This window comes from Berghia stephanieae, chromosome 1, assembly GCF_034508935.2.
Source record: "Berghia stephanieae isolate SIO BIC M18660-M18661 chromosome 1, UCSD_Bste_1.3, whole genome shotgun sequence".
Lineage (NCBI taxonomy): Eukaryota > Metazoa > Mollusca > Gastropoda > Nudibranchia > Aeolidiidae > Berghia > Berghia stephanieae.
The window spans coordinates 111,455,331-111,463,073 of NC_088360.1; the positions used below are offsets into that span (position 1 = coordinate 111,455,331).

The 7,743-nt window shown below is 32.9% G+C and overlaps 1 long non-coding RNA gene across 1 annotated transcript in view; it reads left to right on the top strand.

Annotated features, from left to right (window-relative positions):
- LOC144965209 (uncharacterized) overlaps positions 1–7,743 on the top strand; it is a 40,314-nt gene that overhangs the window by 20,618 nt on the left and 11,953 nt on the right. The gene's annotated exons all lie outside the window — the stretch shown is intronic.

A 7,743-nucleotide genomic window follows, 5' to 3' on the forward strand; every position in this document is an offset into this window, starting at 1 on the left:
TATAGTATATATATATAATATATATATAATAATAGTATATAGATAGATAGATAGATATAGATAGATAGATAGATAGATAGTTAGAGAGAGAGAGAGAGAGAGAGAGAGAGAGAGAGAGAGAGAGAGAGTGAGAGAGAGAGAGAGAGAGAAAGGCATGTATATGCTTAGGAGCAGTTTACCGATTCCTTTTCAATTAATTGTAAAACCTATTTATGTATGGCGAGAAGTTCTCTGGAATTTTGCACTTTTAGCTTTTATCAGCTATTTAATTTGATTTATTGCTGGTCATTTTGACGAATGGATTACTGCAATATTTGATACTATAGTCAGCTTTTTAATAAATGGCGCGTCACATTCTTCTTTTTCTCAACTGTCACTCAATATACAGTTGCAAAAATTTGTATGAACCTCTGAATCAATTTGTTTTAATTTAAAAAAAAAATTCATGAATATTAAAACAATAGGAAAGGATTTCGATTATTACAGCTATATTAAAATCGATAACTGGTAAGGATCGGAACCTATAGATGATTTACAGTATCAAAATTGTGACTTTTCCGCTTATCCATTTTGAAAGAATTCGTTAAATTGGAATGTTCGGTTAATTGAAACTTATATGATGTACATAAAGTATGTGAACATGAAGGAACGAATAGCAATCCTTAATTATCAGACACATCTACATTGTGCCTCTTTATGCCAAAGTGGATTACATAAATTTAGGGTAGACTGGACAGAAGTAGAAATTCATCAATGATACAGAGTTTCCACAAATATGTACATGTGTTCAACAACCACAACAACAACAACAACAAAATACTGGGCACATCAATCATCACATTCTGTCTGCGAATCTCAGGGTTGATTGTGAAATTCCAATTCCATAGCCGTACTTTTTAATGGCTTTTCGATAGAGATACAAGTAGACTTCTTTTCGCAGCTTTACGAGAGTGCAACCGAGATTTCTTATCGTATCGATAAAGAATTTATATGTTTAAAAAAAAAACAACTTTAATGCTGTGTGAAACGTTCATGCATAGATACAATTTTTCAAAGTTACGTAAACAACATTCATTGTTAGTTTGACAATGTTGAGTATATAATCACGATTTCAAATGATGTAAAGCTAGAGATTTCATATCAGTCTTTGGTAATTCGACATGATGCTAAAAGTCATAAAATAACACAAATTTTGTCTTCATTTTAGGTGGTTTCTATGGTATTGAGATGGATAATAGATATCTCTTTGATGAAACTAAGAAAAAGTCTCGCAAAAGTCTATTTTTATTCTCAACGTCACATTTGAAATTTAAGAGTTCTGTGCAGTTGAATATTTAAAACTATCACCTGAAATTTTATACTGGAATTTAATCATAATAATATAGTATAGTGCCGCTATACTATGGTGGTATGGCACTCGCTTTCGGATCGGAAGGTCCTGGGTTCGAGCCTCGATCGGCGCATAGTTGAGTCCTTGGAAAAGGCTCTTTACTCACATTATCTCACCGTACCCAGGTGTAAAATGAGTACCTGGCCTTTAACAGCGTTGTCTCTGTCGAAAAAAATTGTAATATCGCCTAACGGCGTCATGTCTCGTTCTACATGTGACGTGTTGCTGTTGGTCAGGAACCCTGTATTATAGCGCTTTGAGCACGTTTAGAGGATATTGCACTACATAAAAAATCTCAAGCTCAAGATAATATATAAGAGGATATATTTGCCTATTATTGCAAGAAACTCCTGTAAGACCAAATCTTGGCCATGTAACCAAATTGAATTCAAAGCAGCCGATTCTATTTTAGATTATCCACCAGCATAAAACCTGAAATAATCAACTAAATGCGTGTCCGTTTGCTCATTCTCTTTGTAGTTTTTCTTGACTAATGAAATTCTCGAGTCTTGATTAACCGGTTAACTGCCGTACTTCAGAAAGACGTGTATTTTTAAAAAAATTGGCCAGAAAACTCGTCCTTCAAATATCGATCGGTTTAAATGACCCTCATCGAGGTAAAAAACAAAAAAAAAAAAAAAAAACTCTCGCGAGGTCCTAGTTTTGAGAGTTTTTTCCAAGATGAGGGTCCTTTTAAATCGATTCATATTATATTAATTTGAAGGGCGAGTTTTCTGACCAAATTTTAAAATACGCGTCCTTCTGGAGTAAGGCAGTTAACTGGTTAAAAGTATTGATTCTAGCTTAGTCTTGCATCATCCTATGATTCTAAACAAAAATATGATTAATTCATCATCTTTTTAAGGAAACAAAATCACTTAGTTGATAAAAATCCTGTTCTAATTAGACAGATTGATCTCCAAAAGGCTCATGTCGACCTTGCTTCATGCTGACCCGACACCAAATTAACTCCTCCAGCTCCTCCTCCTCCTCCCCCAACCCCCAATATTACTCTCTCTTTTTTATTTTTTCGGGCTTCATCCGTCATTAGCGGATCAATACTGTAGTATCTTGACGGTGTCAATTCCAGGCGGCCTGGGAGTGACGTGCAAATCAAAGCCTGTTCGCCCTGCCAGCCTGTTGCTGTGCGGATTGTGCACTGCTGATTGGCAATCAGATACTCTATTCACTCCGTGTTTAATTTGAAACGTGATATGGACTTCTCCTTCTTCTTCTTTTTCCTACTTCTGCTCCTCTTCATTCTCCACGTATTCCATCACAGTCTCTCCCCCTCCCCCTACATCATCATCATCATCATCATCATTATATCATATATCATTTTCAATATTATATCATCATCATCATTATCATCATATTATTATTATTTTTATTTTATATTATTATTATTATTATTATTATTATTATTATTATTATTATTATTATTATTATTATATTATATTATTATATATTATTATTATATTATTATATTACTTATTATCATTATTATTATTATTATCATCACATTATTATCATTATTACTATACTATATCATTATATTATTTATCATCATCACCATCATTCTCATCATCTTCTCTATCATCTTTCTTTTATCATTCTTCTTCTTCTTCCTCTTCTTCTTCTTCTTCTTCTTCTTCTTCTTCTTCTTCTCTTCTTCTTCTTCTTCTTCTTCTTCTTCTTTTATTATTATTATTATTATTATTTATTTATTATTATTATTATTATTATTATTATTATTATTATTATTATTATTATTATTATTATTATTATTATTATTATTTATTATTATTATTATTATTATTATTATTATTATTATTATTATTATTATTATTATTATTATTATTATACTATATTATTATTATTATTATTATTATTATTATTATTATTATTATTATTATTATTATTATTATTATTATTATTTACTTATATGCTCCGCTGTTTCTTTTACATTCCTTCATTTTACATTAAATTGTGTGGGACATCGTTCCTATTCCTAGACCATGAAACGCGCTGCCAAGAACAAATTTGCGATATCTTCGAAATTGGCAAGTGTCTGTTCATTAACCTTATGCAGACAACTCTTTAACTTCCCTGGCTACATTGCAAATTTTCAAATACTAACATCATCGCAGAATCAAACAAATTAAACTAGCTCAAAGTATAATGCTGTGGTAAAATATAATACGAATGTACAGCATTTGTTTTGCCTACTGTTATAACAATGTTTATCTAAATACGATTAACATACTTTCGTCAATAACTTATCTAAATATATATACTTTACTGATTTATAGCCAAAACATCATTAAAATCAACCATGATTTAAAACTCAATCAATTCAGTGGCAATGCATCATTATGGCTCTTTGGCTGGCGCTTCTTTAAATCTTATTACATGGAAATTAAAAATAAAATTATTAAGGTCGAAATTTACATTGTAAGCAACACGTCGTTCTATACATGTTTAACCACTATAAATAGAGAATGACCCTTAGTCTTATTACAAACACACTTTTTCATCTTATCGCCTTTTTGATGTCAAGATGATGCATAGCCAGATGCCCAAAGTAAAGATAAAAACGTTTTAACAGGCAGGCAAGCAATAAGATCATTTGGTATTTAGACATAAAGACCATATCACACCATCTATGATCTGTTTTGTCGTTTCATGATAAACATCATAATGCATTTTACAAAAACCCTTAATGCAAAAGAAGAGCTGATAATGGCAATGAAATCGTGAGAAAATAACTGACAATAAACGCCAACAATTTAAGCACAAATGCTATTTGGACATTAAATTGTCGATGGAGGAGACGGCAAACCAGTTCATTAATTAGGAGATAGCACATCAGTTTAAACGGCAATGCCGACAGCGATAAGGCACCATCAGTAACAATCAACAAGCATCGTCTTTGACAGGAGAATAGCCTATGGTCAAATCTCGTCCACCCCATATCTCGCCACTTCTATTTCCCTTCACTTTCCGGTGCTTTGGGCCATGTCACAATGGGCCAGGGAGAGAACCGGACATGGAAATGGTTCTCTCTGTAAAAAGACTCAATGACTGGGCTATCCTTAATTTGGTTTATAGCATTGCCTGTCTTTGATTTTCTCTGATTCGTTGATTCGTTGATTTGAAATGACCACTAACTGGATGTGTGCATGACTCACACCTCAATTCACTCACACTCCTCCATAACAAAGGGTCCTTCCACCTCTCTTTCTTCTCGACCTCCTACTATTCCCCTCTCTCCCTCAAATATCACACAATATTCTCACACCATCATGTTATATTCTCTCCCACTTCTCATCCTTCATTTATCTCTTCACTTTCAACTCATAACCAAACCAATCATATTGTTTGGTTTCAATTTTTTTCAATTCTTAAAACACAAGATCTCTCATTCGTCTTTAGTGATTCATTCATTGTATTTTGTTGATAAAAGGGAAACCCGAAACGTCTACATTATCTGTTTTCGTTTAATTAATTGAAGTTTTCATTCGATCTCTTACTGTTATTCAGAGTACTACAGCACGTTTGTGGCCAAATAAACAAAATAAGAGATATTATGATTAGAAGGAAACTACAACTGGCTGGAAATGGCTGTGAAGCCAAAATAACGCTGTCAATTCCAATACATAGACGTTTTTACTCTTTTGATAAAGAGCACGACATGTCAGTTACCCAATGTGACCGAGACAACATGCCATTGACAAGATTCTCAAACAAAAATGAGTGCCGTTCAAATATCAAGAACTCTTGACATCTTAAGCATGATGTTTGTCATTTTTATGACAGGCTCATTTTATCAATGGTTTCAACATTGCTGAACAAGCCCACGTTAGTGAACAACGTTTAAAGCTAATTTACGCATGAGCATAACTTAATTTTTAAAAAAATAGTACAATAGTTTATTGAATATGATCAAAATCGATTGCAATATCTTTTTAACTTTTCCGTAGCTACTTTTAAAATTCTGTACAACTGGGTAACTTATCGTGTGGCTATGTGGTCTAGTGGTATGACACGCTTTCTGATCGGAAAGTCTTGGGTTCGAACCTCGTTCGGCGCATAGTTGAGGCTCTTTATTCACTTTTTCTCACCGTATTCAGGTGTAAAGTAAGCACCTGGTCGTTAACAGCGCTGTCTCTGTCCGAAAAAATTGTAATATCGCCTAAAAGGCGCCAGATCTCGTCCTACATGTTAAGTGTTGCTCTTGGTCATGGTCCCTTTGTAAAGCACGTTGAGCACGTTTAGTGAATATTGCGTTTTAAAACAGGCACATTGTCATCTTTGTGATTAGGCTCATTTTATCAGTCGTTTAAACATTTCTATACAAGTCCAAGTTAGTGAACAACGTTAAAATCTAATTTAATCATGATCATAAATCAAAATTGTGTTTTGAAACCAGTAGGCCCTATATAGTTTATTGAGTTTGGTCAAAATCGACGGCAATGGCTTTTAAACGTTTTCAGAATCTACTTTTAAAATTTCGAACAACTGGGTTATCTATCGTTTTATCATGTGCTTCAGGTTTATAAGAATGGAAGTAAACAATAACAAGTGAATATAAATTTACAATGCATTAAAACGTTCACAAAGACAGCTTGATTTTGACATCAAAATAGAATCATAATTGTCTTATCAATTTTCACTAAATGATTTTACTAAACTAAGCTATTCAAAAAGAATTATTTGAAATTGCAAATGGAATTCCATTAGAAAACCTTATTATGATTTATCACACAATTACAAAGATATTTTTAATTTTCTATAAATCGAGCAATCTGGAACAAACGTCCTTTATAGATGATATGTATCAGTCACTGGACTCAGATGAGTAAAAGGCTCACTTCTGGCTTAGATTAAAAAACCAAACTAAAATATTTAACATGATTAATTCTTTGCCAGAAATGATTTTTATAAAGTTTTCTGTTCCATGTTACCAAGAGACCAATGTATCGTATATTTGACTAATTTGAAACATTTGATAATTTGATACAAACGCTCAAATATCTTTTCTGAGTTGTTCCTGAGATTTCCTGAGTCATGGATTGTTCAATATTTTGTTAAACTAAACTACCACAACCTTGTCAAAATGTCCTAAATTTGAGATTTCCTTTAAGGTTCCAAATAAGTTCGAATAACTATATCAATATATTTTAAGCATATTTTATGGCAAAGAAAAAAATGCCTTATGTCGTTGTACGGTAGCGTTACGCGTCCAGCCTTCTGTCATCTTTTTATCCTAATAAAATGACCGCATTAGTCTCAGATGACCGGTGCCAGCCACAATACAATCATGGACCAATGGTCAGTGTCCAATTCTTTAAAGACCTCTGGAGATCCCCTGTCTGTCTGTGGACGCTGTTAGAATCAATCACACCCCGGTTGAGTTAAAGTTGACGGGATGAAAGCTAGGACAATTTCAATTCAACAATGTCTGTAAAGACTGAGAGACGATGTCGAATTTAAAGGAATATGGAAGGGATTGAAAAAAACAAGACTAGTTTATATTATATATTTCGCGAACTGAAGATAAACAGGTTCTATCTGCAGATGTCTTCAAATTTAGAAAAATGGATTTTAAGTTTTTGTTGCTGTTATTAACTGTACGTATAAAAACTTCAATTGCTTTTCTGTACATAACTTTTGAGCTAAAACCCCGATTTGAACAAGACTTAAAGCTATTTTAACTAGCCATTTAAGATCTGATTGTATTGCATGTAATATCTCATAATCTTCTGAACGCGGATTTAGAACCAGTAATCTTCGGCCCAGGATTTCTTTCTTTCTTTAACAGAATATTGCGATGTACCATCTCAAACTGTTATGTTGTTGGGGTTAATTGGATGGTGAAAATTGAATCTATACATAGTAAAAAGTTCGTAAACGTGGGTTCAATATAATATAATGTAAATAAAAGATAACTTTTCACACTACGAAAACTGTTCTTTGTATTTCTCATAATTTCAATGTAGAATTAACTGTTCGGTACAGGACTCACCCTGACATAAAACAAAACTGAAACAGTTGGCCACAATTTAGAATTTGAGTGTATATGATTTCATGGATATCACGAGGAATGACCACAGGAGACTTCCAAAACATTACCCCGCCCCCTCAAAATCATAGAAATCTCAATGAAATGTGAAAGAATTACATTTCATGAATGGCATAATCTGAAATCGTTGAACATTATGTGTCATTTTGCGAAAGAAGATCCCAACGAATACTGCGCGTAGAAATTGGAAATTTTGTTTCAAATAACGAAGAGGAAATTATACAACTTCAAAGTATGTGGAGTAAATAAGGTCTTCTACGATCTGTTT